Source organism: Martes martes (assembly GCF_963455335.1).
Source record: "Martes martes genome assembly, chromosome: 11".
Lineage (NCBI taxonomy): Eukaryota > Metazoa > Chordata > Mammalia > Carnivora > Mustelidae > Martes > Martes martes.
Window position 1 is genome coordinate 35,844,037 of NC_137899.1, and position 18,712 is coordinate 35,862,748.

Sequence of the window (18,712 nt, forward strand, 5' to 3'; positions counted from 1 at the left end):
CCATGCTCTAAGGCTTTGGCCTTGCACCAAAAGATTAATGAGTAAATATAGGTGATGTTTTCAACCAAGAAAGAAAGAAAGAAAAAATGTTTTCAATATGTATACATTACTTCTCTTTGTCCCCAGTCTTTTTTTTTTTTCTAAAGTGAATTTTATTCACTTATTTAACACAGAGAGAGTATAAGCAAGGGTAGCAGCAGGAAGAGGAAGAGGGAGAAGCAGACTCCCCTCTGAGCAGAGAGCCCAATGCAGGACTCTATCCCAGGACCCTGATATCATGACCTGAGCCAAAGGCAGATGCTTAACAGACTGAGCCACCCAGGTGCCTCAGTCTTTTCTATTATTATTTAAGACCTTTATTAATAGGTGATTGTCATTTGTTGACTTTTTTGAAAAAAATCAAATTGTAAACTTTTATTATGAATTTAAAATAAGGTTCTTAAAAATCTCAACGATCAGATATGATAAAATTTAAAAATTTTAAAGGCGTGTGGAGAAAAACCAGGCTTTTTTTTTAAAAAACGCATTTGTCATTACCAAAGAGACATCTTTAGGTTAAAAAAAAAAAAAAAAACCATGCTACATAGATAAATAGGACTATCTGCATTATCTGGTCAATGGGCAAAAAAAAAAAAAAAAAAGGCAAGCACTTAAGGTCTTCAGTACCAATCTTTTGTTCATATCTTATTGCTAGAACTTCATCTTCATTCCTTCATGCTGGATGACTAAACCAAATGATGGTAGAGATGGTAAGCTGGCATTTACTCAGCCAGGCCCTGCTCAGCCTCAGAAGTAGAGGAATTCTCAGCTGGTGGATCAGCTGCTTTTGTCTCTTTGGCATCTTGTGGTGCAGGGTTTTCTGGGCGTCTGTGTTGGCAAGTAAAGCTGTGGCAGCACCAACATCAAGGTGGCTGCTGACCTTGGGTCTCATCTCCTTGATTTGCCTTATCTTCCTCCTTGCCATTCTCTCTAGGCGATCCTTGGAGAGGAGGACCTCTGCGGAATTATGGTCTCTACAAGCCTGACACGTACTCTATCTCACTGGTCAGTCTTATTCTCCTGCATCCTGGTTGTCAGCACCTTCCATCACTTCTCCCCGCAAAGGAGGGTTGGAAGACTGTGGTTGACACCCAGAGGGTCTGCACATGCAGTAAGGTGGGAACCGTCACTGGTGGTAGGGCTGGTGCTGTTGGGGCCTGGCCTTCAGGAGCACTTTCCCAACCCTCCTTCTTTTCCCCACCCTCACTGTTCTGTAATTCTGCTGGTAATTGTGTGGAGGATCCCTGCATCATGGAGAATGTCTATGATGGTTCCGGTCTGCTGCATATTTACTGCCTTGCACTGGAACTCAACCACAGCCTGTCACATTTGCTGCCTCCACACCCTTTTCTCCTTCAACAACATCCAACTCCACCATCTCTCCATCTCCTCCACTGGGACGGTGCCTCCCAGGATTATTGTTCTTTATGGCAGTCTGGTATACAAACACATCTTCCTTGGTGTCGTTCCTGTTGATGAAGCCATATCCATTTCTCACACTCAACCATTTTACTGTTCCCAAAACCTTCGTTGTGATGACCTTCTTATCCCCAATGGCAGGCCAGGATGTGAGTCCGTGGCAGCTGTGGCTGTCTCCCCAGGTGTGATGGTAACTAGGCCAGTGGGGGTTGGTAGGGCTGCTCAGGACTCTCTGGGGTCTGCTCTCTGCTTCTGCTACCAATCAAACTCTATCCCCAGTCTTAACAGATCTTTTGGATTAATTGGTTCACTCCAGTCCTGATCATGTTAGATAATAAGCTTCTACTGTGGTGACATATTTTAATACCTTTTCTCATTATTTGACAGATTAAGTAGTCAAAAGTAAAATGATGCTATAGAGAAAATGACTAATAATAAATTTGGTTTTGGAAATTTATGCTAGAGATAATATTCTTTTTAAAATGCCCCTTGGCCATTTAAAAAAACTGGCCACATATTAGACTAATTATGAAAATATAAATTTTTTTGAAATTGAAATATTAGAGTCTACATTCTTTGACTATGGCATAATGATCCTGAAACAAGAGTGTATCTTCTGTTTGAGGTACAGACGTGCAGTATGACTAAAGCAGAATGGACGTGTAGGACATTATAAGGGCTTTGGCTCAAACTTTGGAAAGTTTGAATAAAAAAGTGCCATCATTCAATTTTTACTGCTTTGTATTTTATCCTATGAAATTAAAAAACAGTCATTTTGTATAGACTTTAACAAATAGTATAGATCATGTAACCACCACCACCACCACACAGAAAAGTTCTTTTGAAGAAGTAAAGGAGGATGTTGTTCTGAGGTGGGAATGACAAGATGAAGAGTTCAGGATGCGACATATTAGTTCTGAATCATCTTTAAGACATCAAGATAGCCAAATAAATGCATTGGATTTAGCCAACTTGGAGAACATTGGTGAACACCACAAGCATTCTTAAGAGTTCTGAGGTGTGAAATCTGAATTGAGTAGGTTGAGTCCAGAAGAGAAGAAGGAATTGGAGTAAATGCACAGAGCCAAATCTTTAGGATCTTTGCTATAAATGAGAGAAATGAGGGGAGTAGCTGGGGAAAATAGCAGAGGCATCTTGTTTTGTTAAGAGAAATCACTATATGCTCATGCAGAAGTCCAACCGAAAGAGAATGGACGATGCAAGAACAAAAAAGGAAAATCACCATAAAGTTCTTAAAAGGATAAGGGCATGAGACCTTGTGCACAAAGAGGCATTTCCTTTGTTAGGAATTTCGACAGTTCATTCATATAAAGGAGCTAAGGAAGAACACATGAGCTCTGATATACACAGGTAGAAACATGAGAAGGTGTAAATCAAGGCAAACTGCCTCGTGATACTTTTGTTTTATTATCATTAGGAGAGAATGAGAGTAAGACAAGAAGTGATAAAGATTCTCAAGGAAAGGGGCACCTGGGTGGCTCAGTGGGTTAAATAAAGCCTCTGCCTTCCGCTCGGGTCGTGGTCGCAGGGTCCTGGGATCGAGCCCCGCATTGGGCTCTCTGCTTGGCGGGGAGCCTGGTTCCTCCTCTCTCTGTCTCTGCCTGCCCCTCTGCCCACTTGCGATCTCTGTCAAATAAATAAATAAAATCTTAAAAAAAAAAAAAAAAAAGGATTCTCGAGGAAAGAAAAGGGCTGAAAAGTTATCTAAGGACTGAAGGAGTGAATATACAAGAGAAATATAAAAGGTTGTTGGGCATCATTAGGGCCCACTTGAGGGTGTCATAATTTAAAATGAGACCCATCAGCAGGAGGGCAAGATTTTCTCCAACCATCTTCAACTTTCCATGCATGGGCATGGGTGCTACAAAGAGCCTTATTTAACTATAGCCAGGCAGCATAATGGAACAAGAGAGACACAAGGGAGTAGTGGTGTTGTGCAAAGGAATGATTGTAAGATAAAACATACAATTGTAACAGAAGAAAGGGTGTGAGGACATGTTTTAAGGACATGGAAAAAGTGGGAGATGAGCTAGTTTCAAGTCCCTGAGAGTAAAAGGATTGTTGGAGCTAAACCATTAAAGGATGTCAGTGGAGAGATAAAAAGTGATGATCAGAGAAGGAGAAGCTAGAAATTGAAATGACTGAAAAGATATCATTAATAATGACAAAAAAATCTAGGCTATAAACAGGAGTGAGTAGCAGAAGTCAGGCCAGTATTACTGAAGGATCTGAGGGCAAGACACAGGATGTTTCTGGTGATGTTGGCATCACCAATATTTAGGACAACTGTGGTGTTGGAGGAAGAAATTGATACACAGGAGCTGAATTTTTCGGGAAAAGAGAAACGAAATATAGGTAGATGACTTTTTAAAAAGCAGAATTAGTAAGTGGTAAAATGTGTAACAGGAGATTCAAAACTTGGGAGTTCCTTTCTTTAGCTAGGAGGGAAGGAAAATAGTCTGTATTCATCAAGAAGTAGCTAAGGAGGGGTCGCCTGGGTGGCTTAGTGGGTTAAGCCTCTGCCTTCGGCTCAGGCCCTGATCCCGGGTCCTGGAATGGAGCCCCACATCCCCCGCATCCCACATCGGGCTCTCTTCTCAGCAGGGAGCCTGCTTCCCCTCTCTCTCTCTGCCTGCCTCTCTGCCAACTTGTGCTCTGTCTTTCAAATAAATAAATAAAATCTTTTTTTTTTTTTTTTTAAGATTTTATTTATTCATTCACAGGCAGAGATCACAAGTAGGCAGAGAGGCAGGCAGAGAGAGAGGAGGAAGCAGGCTCCCTGCTGAGCAGAGAGCCCGATGTGGGGCTCGATCCCAGGACCCCGAGATCATGACCTGAGCCGAAGGCAGAGGCTTTAACCCACTGAGCCACCCAGGCGCCCCTAAATAAATAAAATCTTTAAAAAAAAAAAAAAAAAGGAGTAGCTAAGGAAAAGTCCTACTTTTCTTCCATTCTCAGTAACTTGGGGGGTTTTTCTCCACATTTGCTTTGGCAATTGGGATAGACAGCAGCCAATCCAGGGAAGCTGTCTCAGTCTCAAGTCAGAGACATGGCAGGGTGGGGCAGAGAAAGGGCCCGAGTGGAGATCTCCAGTTTGGCTATAAGATCATGGAAGGAATCCAGAAATTCTCACCTGCCCTAGGGAGGGTTGTGGAAGTTAACTGATAAGAGATCTGGTAATTGATGGAATAACTAGCTGGGGTTAGCATCTTACCAGCAGAGCATGCAGGCTAGTAAGCAAAGAGAATCACAACCAGTCCATCCAACAAGCCCATGTCCCCTGATAGAGCAGGGCTTCATGTGCAGGATGATGGAAGAATGACTAGAAAATGCTTTCCTCACCAACTGGTCTCTAAGGACTTCAGAATTTAAGATGCTAATGTAGCAAAGAAAACCATATTTACACATGAAAAGAACAGACACAGAGCCTGGGGAGGGGGGGGTAGATCTCAAATCTTCATCAGACTTCCATAGGAAAAAAAGGAATAAGGAACAATCTCAAACCTTGAAGTAAATGTTCTTATCCAGTTTTCTATTGTCAGCATTAATATGAACAATGATCCTATTAATAATAATATCTATAATTGCTTAGCATTTTCTAGGTGCTACACTGCAATATTTATATATATTATATCCTTCAATTCTTAAAACAATACTGCAAAGTAGGTATTGGTTTTATCCTCTTATAGATAGAACGAGGTTCAGTGAGGTTAGTGTATAAGCCACACACTAGTAATGAAACAGCAATTTAGGACCAAGAATCTTCACTTCAGAGCCCAAATGCTTTACCAGTGAATAGTAACACCTGCTATACGATTTATATAAGACTTCAAATAAGACTAAGTATACAGAAGGCATTTCGTGTATCTCACCTTGGTACGCCCTCAAACAACCCTGTGGGGTAGGGACTAGTATTATCCTTACTGTTTAAGAAAAGAAACTAAGGTTAGACAAGTACGGAGCCCAAGATAATCTCCAGCAATAGAGAAATGGAGAATCAAGTTTTGGGAGAGAATTTAAGCTGCCTGCTCATAACAGACACTCTCTCATGTTTTATTAGGGATTTTTTATGCATAATTTTATGGAAAACTGAATAACTTAAGTTTAAAAAAAAGAAAAGAATAAAGAGTCCTTCAATTAGTCACATTTGGAAGGTGCATATCACTGATCCTTTCTCTTCAAATTAGCATGTTATATTTACATCACATATTGGTGGAGGCGAACCTCACTATAAACCCATCTTCCTCCCCAGTGGCCATTGCTCAACTAGACTAGTCTGTTGAAAGACTACACCCAGAGAGAAAAGCCCCCAATTCTTCAGTCACCAAGTGACTGAGAGAAAATTTAAAAGACAAAGTAAGATGTATCTTTAGGCAGAGACCATACACCTTGATTGCTCAGGATTAACCCCATACACTCCCACTATCCCAACGGCCTGTCCTGTTTAACATATCTCCAAGACAAAAGCATCCTAATTTGGTAGTATCTATTGTATGATCACCCCAATCATAAGTGAGAGAAGATCCAGTTTGTTCCTTTTAGGAACCGCCCACCCACACTACTCCAAACCCCTGCCATTTAGTAAAGTTGTCATTCATACCATCATCCATACCTGGGACCCAGTCTTGCCACAGAGGTCCAGGCTGGGATAAAGAGAAGGGCAGGGTAGGAGCAGCAGCCCTGGAGGATCAAGTTCTTATTACCCAGGCACGGCTATACAGACCCACACTTCACATCTGTTCCTGTCTGTTTTCTCCATTTTTAAGTTCAGTTCTAAAATTGGTTCTCAAAAAAAGAATTATAAGGTGAACATTCACTACATGGGAAAAATTTTTAGCATTCACTGCTTTAACTGTGAGGAAGTTTGATACAGGAAGATTGATACTATAACTACTGAGAAATATACAAAATCTATGGTAATATGTTCTCAAAATACTTCATTTTCCTCTGTTTAATATTTAAGGAATAATAAATAATACATTCTAAGTGTATTTAACTTTTTAAAACTGTTTTTATTTTCATCAGTTCATTTGTTCCCTATAACATCTGGTAGAAAATAGAAAAAGATAAAATCTCCTATTACTGATGTATTTTTAAAATTGCATCTGTGCCTTGGTCTCAAAAATACATATCTCAAACCAGAAATATTCCCATTAAATAAAACCATATCACAAGTTTGAACAAAATGGTGGCGGGCATGTGTCGTATTTTTTAAATCTCCCAATTCCTTTTAAAAAACCCAAAGAAATATGAGTTACTTTTAATTGGTTCGGGGTTTCTTTTTGGGGTGATGAAAATGTTCTAAAATTGTCCAAAAGTTGTACAACTCCACTCACATACCAAAAATCATTACACTGTGCATTTTAACCCACTGATCCACCCAGGCGCCCCTACACTGTGCATTTTAAATGGATTAATTACAAGATATGTGAATTAGATCTCAATAAAGTTGTTGTTTTTAAAAGGCTAACTAGGTTATTATGGGGAGTTAAAGGAGGACACAGCTCTTAGGCATTCCTGCCATCAAGAGACAGATCTATTTGCCTTGCTTGCCCTTGAGTTTACTGTGGCCTGTGACTGCTTTGAGTAACAGTAGGCAAAAAAGACACTATGCCATTTCCAGGCCTAGCTTTTAGGAGATCTGGATGGCTTTGATCTTGATCTCCTGGAGACTTCAGCCGCTCTTCAAGAACTTCAAATACCCAGAGGCCACTCTAGTTTGAGGAAGCCTACAGGAGCCATCTGGGGAGAGAAAAAGGCTCGGGAAGCCCCGCCCCCCCGCCCCACCCCTCAACGGTCTAACTCCCAACCGTTCCACTCATCTCACCTGGAGTTACAATACTGAAATAGAAACAGAACACCCACCCTGTGCCACACCTCAATCCATGACCTAAAAATAGAAATCAATTGTACTATTTGTTAGATAGCAAGAAACAGAAAAGACTGCAAAACAGGATGATAATTTATCCCATAAATCCCAGTAAAAGAGAAAGTATATTTAAAACACCGACAGCAGCAAGATCCTAGGGAAAACAGCAGCTATGCTGGAATAAGCAAAAGGGAATACAAAGGGAATACTGGGGGGCTCTAAAAATCAAGAAAGGCAGAAACTGCCAACAGGTATTCTTTCTCAAAGAGAAGGTCTCCACTCAAAGTGGAGGAGGACTCAAATGGCCACACACAGGACATTCATAAGCACTGGGAAGCTTCACTGGTTCCCATCTGCAGATGTGTTATCAGAAGACCACACAGCTCTGAAGGTGTTGGGGCAGCCTGAACCATCCGGAATGTCAAAATAGTGGAAAACCCTACAATGAACAGAAACCGGTCAGAATAGATCACCATTTGTTCAAGGTAAAAAAATATTGGGTATAAGAAAGAGACTTGTATTCTAACCAAAGAAAAAAGCAGCAAATGTTATCTCAAAAAGATATAGCCATGCAGATAAACATTTTCTAAAATTTATTACAGTTTAACCAAAGAAGAAACCTAGTTTTGAAGCTAGAAAACCAGTCTTGACCTTCATTTCTGCTAAACAGGCACTTCCTCCTAAAATACGGGAAACTGTCTTTCCCAATATAAACAACGAAAAAAACTGTAGTAAACCCAATTAAAAATATTGCAAAATCTAAGATGGAATCTAACTTATACACTAATGAAAATGAAATCACGTCAGAAAAAATATGGCTGGAGAACAAAAAGTTGGATCCTACTATTACAAAAAATAAAAGGAAATTATAGAAGCTGTCAAATGAAACAAAAATCTGAATTTTACATCATCATAAATGTTGAGGCATTTAAGGATGGTTAAGCAACAGATGTAGACGTATGGAGAGACATGTAGATTAAACCAGAAGGCATACAAGAAAAAACAGATACCACATAATGAACCTCTGTAGAAATAAAGAGGAAAAAATAAGAATGTAAAAAAAGGAATGAATTTTAAAAACTGGAGAAAGTAATAACTACAGAAGACAGGCAAAAAAAACATGCAACATAGGTATGTAAGAAGTGTTTAAAAGAAAACCCACTCAGTGGAAAAAAATACTGACAACTACAATGAAAGGAAACTTCCCTGGAATAAAGAGAACAAACTTACATATTTAAAAAACATTTAACAGGAATCAAATATAATTTTTCAAACTGGGGTGCCTGAGCAGCTCAGTCGGTCAAGCAACCAACTCTTGATTTTAGCTCAGGTCTTGATCTCAGGGTCATGAGTTCAAGCCCCACACTGGGCTCCGTACCCAGCTTGGAGCCTCCTTTAAAAAAAAAAAATTTTTTTTACCTAAAACAAACAAAAAACTGAACTGAAAAACACAATCACCAAAACTAAAAAAAGATTAAAAAAAATTTAAAAAAAAAAAGACTTGATGTTTGTATCCCACAGTAGGATGGAGGGAAAAGGAGATCAGTAAACTGAAATATAGAACAAAAGAAATTATTCAGTCTGAACAGAATACTTAAAAAGAAATATTTAAGTCTTTAAACTATTCCAAATTAATTTTTCAGTGGTGTCAAGTAAGGGCCCTATTTCATTATTCTGCATTTAGTTATCCAGTTTCCCAACACATTTATTTATCCATTTCCCATTCAGTTTTCTTGTATCCTTAGTCAAATATTAGTTGGCCATATATGCAAGGACTTGTTTCAAGGCTCTTAATTCTGTTCCACTGGTCCATGTGTCTATTCTATGCCAGGATCATACAGATTTGATTACTATAGCTTTATATAGTTTGAGATGAAGCATGGTACCTCTAAGCCTTGTTTTTCTTTGTTAGGATTGATTTGGCTCATCAAAGTGTACTGCGGTTCTATACAAATATTAGAATTTATTTTTTGCTCTTTCTCTGAAAAATGCTTTTGGAATTTTATAAGGATTGTATTGAATTTATAAATGACTTCTAAGAGTATGGACAATTTAACAAGATCTAAGATGGAAACCATATTTATTCTTCAAATCCGCAAACAGGAGAAACCCTTCCACTTTTCAGTGTCTTCAATTTCTTGTAGTTTTCAGTATACAGATCTTTCACCAACTTGGACAAGTTTATTCTTAAATATTTCACTGTTTTTGAACTATTTGTGAATGGGATTGTTTTTCTTTAAGATACTTCATTGTTAGTACATGAGAAACATAATGGATTTCTCGATGTTGAGGCTGTATCCTGCAACTTTACTCAATTTGTTGATTTTTTTGGTGGAATCCTTAGGATTTTCTATAGAAGATCTTATCTGCAAACAGACTATTTTACTTCTGCCTTTCCAATTCAGATGCATTAAAATTGGCCTTGGAACTGATTTTTTGGATAGGAAACCACAGCAAAGGCAATAAAAATTAAAATTTAGTAAGTGAGACTATATCAAATTAAAAATTCTACACAGAAAAAAATTAACAAAATGGGAAAACAACCTGAGGAATGGAAGAATATATTTGCCAACTATTTACCTGATAAAAGGCTAATATCCATAATACATAAAGAACTGCTATGGCTTAGAGGAAAAACAAGCAAAACACAATCTGATTAATACATGAGCAGAGGAAATAGATATTTTTTCCAAAGATGACAATGGCCAACAAGCATATGAAAATACTCTCAACATCACTAATCAGTTAAATTCAAATTAAAACCACAATGATGGGAGATATAAACTCATACCTGTCAGAATGGCTATCATAGAAAAGACAAAAGGTTAAGTATTGGCAAGGATGTGGAAAAAAAGGAACTTTTGTGCACCACTGGTTGGAGTTTAAGTGGATAAAGTCACTATGAAACAGTATGAAAGTTCCTCAGAAAGTTAAAAACAGAATTACCATATGATCTAACAGTCCCACTTTTGGGTATATATCCAAAGGAAATCTTCAAAGGACCTTCAAGACATATGTGCACTCCCAAGCTCACTGCAGCATTATCCACAGTAGCCAAGATATGGAAATAACCTAAGTAACCGAATACGGATGAATGATTAAAAAGGTTGTAGTACAATGTGGTACAATGGTAGGTTATTGAGGCAAGAGAAAGAAGGTAATTCTGCCATTTGCAACAACACGGCTGGTACTTGAGGGCATTATCCTAAGCGAAGTAAGTCAAAAAGAGACAAGCAAATTTTGTATGCTATCGCTTATATGTGAAATCTAAGAAGGCAAAGCTGAACTCAGAGTAAAATGATTATTTCCATGGTTGTGGCAGGGTGGGTGTGAGGGAAATAGGGAAATGTTGGTCAAATACTACAAACTTTCAGTTAAGAGATGAATAAATTGGTAACTTACTCATGGTAATTATAATTAACAGAGTAAATCTTAAACATTTTCACCACAAAAATGAAGTGATAATTAATGAGGTTATGGAGATGTTAACTGACCTTACTATGGTAATATTTCACAAGATCTAAGTCTATGAAATCAACATGTTGTACACCTTAAACTTACATTGTTATATATCAACTATATCTCAATAAAGCTCACTGCGGGGGAGGAAAGCCTACATTTCTGAGCTCCCCTTGCTGTTTGGGCACTATCTGCTTGGGGGGCAGATAGATGCATGGGTATACTAGTCTAATACACTAATATGAGACTTTGATTCAGGAGTAAGATATGTAGGGACACAGACTGGATATGGGGCATCCATTTTGCTAGTCCAGGGGCAGCAAAGGCTCTCATGTCAGGAACAACCACACTTTCATGAATGGGACAAATCTGCAGTGTGGATCTGGGAGTGGTTCTGGAAGCTTATTCTAGAGCTCCTTCTCTAGTCCTTCCAATAATTCTGTGAGATGGAGAAGAAGAAAAAAAACAAAAAACAAAAAACGATTCTCTTTAAGGAACTCAAATAGATTTTGTTGTCTGCAACTATCAACTTTGATCAATAAGGAAATACAAAAATTATATTCAGGGATCTGTGGGACTGTAACAAAATATTTAATATTCAAGTAGTTCCAGAATCAGAGAAAAAACAAGGCTCAAAAAGTAGTCAAATAATGGCTGAACAACTGATGAATCACTGAACCCTACCTCTGAAACTAATAATATATTACATGTTAATAGCCTTTAAACTTAAAAAAAGAAAATATTAAAATTATTTGAGGGACACCTGGGTGGCTCAGTCAGTTAAGTGTCTGCCTTCAGCTCAGATCATGATCCTAGGGTCCTGGGATTGAGCCCTGCATTGTGCTCCTTGCTCAGCAGGAAGCCTGCTTCTCCCTCTGCCTGCTGTTCCCCCTGCTTGTGCTTTCTCTCTCTCACTCTCTCTCTCTCTGATAAATAAAATCTAAAAATTTTTTTAAATAAAAGCTTTCAAAAAATAAAATAAAATAAAATAATTTGAAAAAAAATATGGCTAAAAAGTTTTCTGAGTTGGCAAAAAACATAAACCTATATATTCAAGAAGCTAAGCAATCTAAAAATTGGACTCAAGGAAATCCAACCAAAAAGCATCATGGTGAAACTTTTGAAAAAGAAGAATAAAGAAGAGATCTAGAAAGCTACATGAGAAAAATAACACCTACCCGTAGGAGAAAAACATTTGCATGACAGTGTATTTCTTATGAGAAAACATGGAGTCCAGAAATAAATGGCACAACATTTTAATGCTTAAAGAAATGAACTGTCAGCCCAGAATCCTACATCAAATGAAAACCGCTCTCAGCAATTAGGGGAAATAAACATTCTCAGATGAAGGAAAACTAAAAGAACTTGTTACCAGCATATCTACCCTAAAAAGAATTGGTAGTTGAATCTATATTTCAAAAACTTTCCAGAAGATTATATTCTGGTCCATCTGCTTTTTTTTTCTTTTTTCTAGAATTAAAGAAAAATGAGAAGAATTAGCATCAATTCTATACAATCTCTTCCAGAAAACGGAAGGTATACTTCAATTAATTTTATGACGTTAGCATTACTCTAAAACCAAAACCAGAGAAAGACAGTACTAAGAAAACTATAATCCAAAACCTCTCAAAAATATACATGCAAAAAAACAAACAAACAAACAAAAAAACTTTGCTAATGTATAGGATTCAGCAAACTATCAAACTTATTATATACCATGACCAAGTGGGGTCTGTTCCAGGTATGCAAGTCTGGTTCAATATTTGGGGGGGGGGGTAGAAGTCAATTCTCCAATCCAAATTTTCTTATCACTATTTTTTGGCATGAACCTACTGAGCTGAGCTGCACATAACTATTGCTCTTCTGCCACATTTTTCCTTTTTCTCTCCCATTCAAATTCTACTCTATCATCCCCCTATGAAACAACCTGCAGGCTCTGGCCCATCTTTGAATTCCAGCCCACTCATTAGCACAATGATTGTGTTTTTTATAACCCATTAAACTATCTAAGAAAAATGCACTTTATCTATATTACAAAATCATAAGCTCCTAGAAAACAAAAACTATTTCTGATAATAAGTGTCCTTTAGGGGCTAGCACAGTGCTTCCTATCTAGCTACCACTGGATTAACTCATCCATTCATCAAGTATTAATTAAGCACTTATTATATAGCAAATACTAAGCTATTATTTCACAATACAACAGTGAACAAAATAGACAAGAGTACTGACAATAGTTCTTACAAAACATCTGTTTACTAAGAATGAGAATTCTTTTTAGCACCTTCAATAAAGTAGTGTAAGTGGGAAGATGGGGAAAATTTCATGTTCTAGTGGAGAAAGCGGCAACAGTGCAGGTAGGGTGAAGGTCTGGAATGCTTTAGAGCAGGTATCATTTACCCATTAAAAGAATAACTGGGGACACCTGGGTGGCTCAGTTGGTTAAGCAGCTGCCTTCAGCTCAGGTCATGATCCCGGTGTCCCGGGATCGAGTCCCACATGGGGCTCCTTGCTCAGCGGGGAGCCTGCTTCTCCCTCTGCCTCTACCTGCCACTCTGCCTGCCTGTGTTCTCTCTCTCTCTCTGACAAATAAATAAAAATAAATTAAAAAAAAAAAAGAATAACTGGATGAGGGAGAGAAGGAAGAAAAAAAAGGATGAGGCAGGCATTAAAAGTTTGTTACTACATGTTCCTGTGCTCTACTTACACAAAAATAAAGACAGAAATAGACATACTCCTACATACCAGACTGTCTAAATATGTACTTACTTTAAGAAGAATAAGATCTGATTCTAACCCCTAAATCTATAGTCCTCTATTTTCAGCAGAGATCCACCACAAGAATCCCATCACATACTTTAGTAGAAATCCAAGATCAACAACTTCATTACTTTCTTTACTCAATTAACAACTGTTATGAGATGTACAGATTCTCCATAAACAAAAATTCACCAAATTACAGGATGAAAAAAAAAAGTCAATGCGGAAAAGACATTTAACAAATTTCAACTTCTATTCATGACAAAAGTGCTCTGAAAAGTAGAAACAAAGGGGAACTCCCTCAATGTGATGAGGAATATATACAAAATCCTACTGCTAACAGTATACTCAATAGTGATAGACTGAGTATTTTTCTCCCTTGTTCCCATTGCAAACAATGCAAGAATGTATGCTCTCACCACTCTTATTTAACACTGTAGTGTAAATCCTAGTCAGTCCTAGGAAGTCAAGAAAATGAAATAACAAATCAGAAAGGGGGCAATGAGGGAAACTATCCTTCCTGGCAAATGTCACAATTATCTACATAAGAAAATCCCAAAAGATCAACAACAAAACTTCTGGCACTAATAAGTGACTTCAAGGTCAAATGATACAAGATCAAAATACAAAAATCAGTTGTAGTTCTCTTAATAATGAACACACGAAAAAAAGTAAAATAAAAATACGATAGCACTGGGGCCTCTGGGTGGCTCAGTCATTAAGCGTCTGCCTTCAGATCCCAGAGTTCTGGGATCAAGCCCCACATGGGACTCTCTGCTTGGCAGGAAGCCTGCTTCTTCCTCTCCCACTCCCCCTGCTCATGTTCCTGCTCTCATTGTCTCTTTTTCTGTCAAATAAATAAATAAAATCTTTTTTTAAAAATTCCATAGCATTTATAATCACCCCCTTCCAAAAAAATGAAGTAGAGGGGTACATGGGTGACTCCGTCAGTTAAGCATTCAACTTGACTTTGACTCACATCATGATCTTAGGGTCATGAGATTGAGCCTGGTGTAGGGCTCCATGCTGGGCATGGAGCCTGCTTAAGATTGTCTTTCTTCCTCTCCCTCTGCACCCCACCATGCACTCATCCTCTCTTGTCTCATGTATGCTCTTTTAAAAAAATAGATTTATTTATTTTTTTTTAAAGATTTTATTTATTTATTTGACAGAGAGAGATCACAAGTAGGCAGAGAGGCAGGCAGAGAGAGAGGGAAGCAGGCTCCCTGCTGAGCAGAGAGCCCGATGCGGGACTCGATCCCAGGACCCTGAGATCATGACCTGAGCCGAAGGCAGTGGCTTAACCCACTGAGCCACCCAGGCGCCCCTAAAAAAATAGATTTAAATACAGCAATACATTTAATTACAACCAAAGATATAGGACTTGTATGGCATAAACTGTAAAACAACAAGAGCTACATAAATGGAGAAGCATATGTGTTTATGCATTGAAAGACTCAACCTAGCATAGATAGGAATTCTTCCTCAAATTTATACATGCTTTAATGCAACTTACATGAAAATCTAAGTGTTTTTGACAATATAGACAAAATTAGTTTTAAATTTTATACAGGAAGACAAAGAATTAGAATACCTAACACAATTCTGAGAAATAATGAAGTGGTAGGAGCAGGTCTGATGTCAAAACAAGAAACCAAGATGTTATGGTATTAACCAAAGGATAAACATTTACACCAATGCAACAGAAGAATCCAGAAATAGATGCAAACAAACACCAACCAATAATTTTGAGAAAAATGCTGCCGTGATTCAGCAGAATAAAGACAGCCTTGTCAACAAATGGTTCTGGAACAATTAGACATCTACAGAAAACAAACCACCCTTTACCTAAGTCTCACACCTTCAACAAACAAACAAAAACTAAAAATGGATCATAAGCTTAAATCTAGTTATAAAACTATAAAAATGTTTAAGAAGAGGAGAAAATGGGGGAGGGGGGAATCTAGGGTTAGACAAGGGCTTCTCTGATAGGTTAGTAAAAGTACAATCCGTAAAAGAAAAAGCTAATAAATTTGCCTTCATCAAGGTTAACATTTATTCCGAAAAATGTTCTGTTAAGAGGATGGAAAAACAAGCTACAGAGTGGGATAAAATACTTGTAAAACAAAAGGACCAGTATCTGCAATATATAAAGAACACTCAAAACTGAATAGTGAAAAACAATCTAATTAGAAAATGGGCAAAAAAACATAAACTGATCATTATAGAAACAGATGGCAAGTGCTATAATCTGAATGTTTGTGTCCTCCCCTCAACTCAAAAGTTGGAATCCTAATGCCCAGTGTGATGGTATTAGAAAAGTGAAGACTTTGGGTGTGCTTAGATCATGAAGTTGGAGCCCATAAGAACAGAATTCATTACAGATTTCATTATTACAGAGACCTCACAGAGCACTGTAGCTTTTCTACCATATGAGTGCACCATGATAAGGTACCAGCTATGAACCAGGAAGAAGGCTCCTTGACCTACAACTCCCGGCTTCCAGAATTATGAGAAATAAAATTTTTGTTGTTTATAAGCTACCTAATCTATGGTATTTTGTTATAGCAGACGGAACAGACTAACATACCAAGTACACACATGAAAAGATGTTTAACATTCATTACCCATTAGGGAAATACAAGTTGACACTACAATGAGAGGTCACAAAATGGCTTCAAAAAAATAGTGATAACACCAAATGCTAATGAGGATACTGAGAAACTGGATTATTCTTATATTGCTGGTGGGAATATACAATGGCACAACCACCCTGGAAAACATTTTGGTTCTTTAAAAACTAAATATGCAACTATAGTTTGGTCGACCAGTTGCACTCCTGGAAATTGATCCTAGAGAAATGAAAATTTAGGTTCACATAAAAACCAGTACATAAATGTTTATAGAAGCTTTTTATTCATGAACAACCGGAGAATAACCTAGATGTCTTCCAACGGGTGAATGGTTAAACTACAGTACATCCCTATCACAGACTACTACTCACCAATAAAAAGGAATGAACAATTGATACATTCAAAATCTAAGATGAATCGCCAGAGAATTGTGCTGAGTGGAAAAGTACCAATCCCAAAAGTTGGCATACCATTGGATTTCCTTTAGATAACATTTTTAACTTAAATGACAAAATTATAGAAATATGGAACAGATAAATTACTGCCAGAGGATGAGAATGAAGGTAGGGGCAGAAAGGAAGTGAGCGTGGCTATAAAAGGGCAACTTGAAGAATTTTTGTATTGATGAGAACATTCTGTACTAATGTCAGTACCCTGGTTGTCATTTTGTCACATAGTTTTACTAGGTGCTCCCATTGGTAGATACTGAATAAAGGATACATGGGATCTCTTTGTATGCTTTCTTACAAATACATGTGAATCAACTATTGTCTTAAAATAAAAAGTGTAATGGCATCACAATTCCAGATTTCAAGCTACATTACAAAGCTGTAATCATCAAGACAGTATGGTACTCGCACATGAACAAGACACTTAAGTCAATGGAACAGAACAGAGAATCCTGAAATGGACCCTCAACTCTATCTCAACTAATCTTAGACAAAGCAGGAAAGAATATCCAATGGAAAAAAAGACAGTCTCTTTCAACAAATGGTGCTGGGAACATTGGACAGTCACATGCAGAAGGATGAAACTGGACCATTTCCTTACACCATACACAAAAGTAGACTCAAAATGAATCAAAGATCTCAATGTGAGACAGAAATCCAACAAAATCCTAGAAGAGAACACAAGCAGCAACCTCTAGGACCTCAGCCACAGCAACTTCTTGCTAGATACGTCTCCAAAGGCAAGGGAAACAAAGGCAAAAAGGAACTATTGGGACTTCATCGGGATAAAAAGCTTTTTGCACAGCAAAGGAAACAGTCAACAAAACCAAAAGACAACCAACCGAATGGGAGAAGATATTACCAAATGTCTTATCAGATAAAGGGCTAGTATCCAAAATCTACAAAGAACTTCTCAAACTCAACACCCGAAGAATAATACAATCAAGAAATGTGCAGAACATGAACAGACATTTCTCCAAAGAAGACATCCAAATGGCCAACAAACACATGAAAAAAATGTTTGACATCACTTGGCATCAGGGAAACACAATTCAAAACCACAATGAGATAACTCCTCACATGAGTCAGAATGGCTAATATTATCAAGTCATGAAACAACAAACATTGGCAAGGATGTGGGAAAAAAGGAACCCTCTTACACTGTTGGTGGGAATGCAAGCTGGTACAGCCACTCTGGAAAAAAGTATGGAGGTTCCTCAAAATGCTAAAAATAGAGCTACCCTATGACCTGGCAATTGCACTACTGGGTATTTACCCCAAAGATACAAATGTAATGATCCAAAGGGGCATCTGCACCCCAATGTTCATAGCAACAATGTCCATAATAGCCCAACTATGGAAAGAGCCCAGATGTCCATCAACACATGAATGGATAAAGAAGATTTGGGGGGGGGGGATGTATACACACACACACACACACACACACACACACACACACACACAGAATGGAATACTACTCTGCCATCAAAAATGAAATCTTGCCATTTGCAATGATGTGAATGGAACTAGAGGGTATTTTGCTGAAAGAAATGTCAATCAGAGAAAAACAATTATCATATGATCATACACATATGTAGCATTTAAGAAACAAAACAGAGGAGCACAGGGGAAGAGGGGGAAAATAAAGCAAGACAAAATCAGAGAGGGAGACAAACTGTAAGAGACTCTTAATCACAGGCAATAAAAAATGAGGGTTGCTGGAGGGGAGGAGGGTCATGGGATGGGGTAACTGAGCAATGGGCAATAAGAAGGGCATGTGATGTAATGAGCACCAGGTGTTACATAAGACTGACAAATCTCTGAACTCTACCTCTGAAACTAATAACACACTATAGGTTAACTGAGTGTAAATTTTTAAAAAGGAAAAAAAAATAAAAAGCGTAAATACTTTTTGAAAAAGTATACACATGCTACTTTTGTGAAAGAAAGGGTAGACAAATACATTAAAAGATTTGCCTATATTTTCAAAATTACCACTAAATAGAGAAAGAGAAAGGTGAGGGGAGGAGAAAGGCAAAGATAGAACCTAGGTATCTTTAAAT

At 37.9% G+C, this 18,712-nt stretch overlaps 1 pseudogene across 1 annotated transcript; it reads right to left on the bottom strand.

Annotated features, from left to right (window-relative positions):
* Window positions 1-761: 761 nt before the first annotated feature.
* Window positions 762-3,335, bottom strand: LOC308352440 (Y-box-binding protein 1-like; annotated as a pseudogene). Its single transcript has 2 exons — window positions 3,209-3,335; window positions 762-1,713 (listed from the first exon to the last, which is right to left on the bottom strand). The product of its transcript is annotated as a Y-box-binding protein 1-like (transcript).
* Between the last annotated feature and the right edge of the window lie 15,377 nt (window positions 3,336-18,712).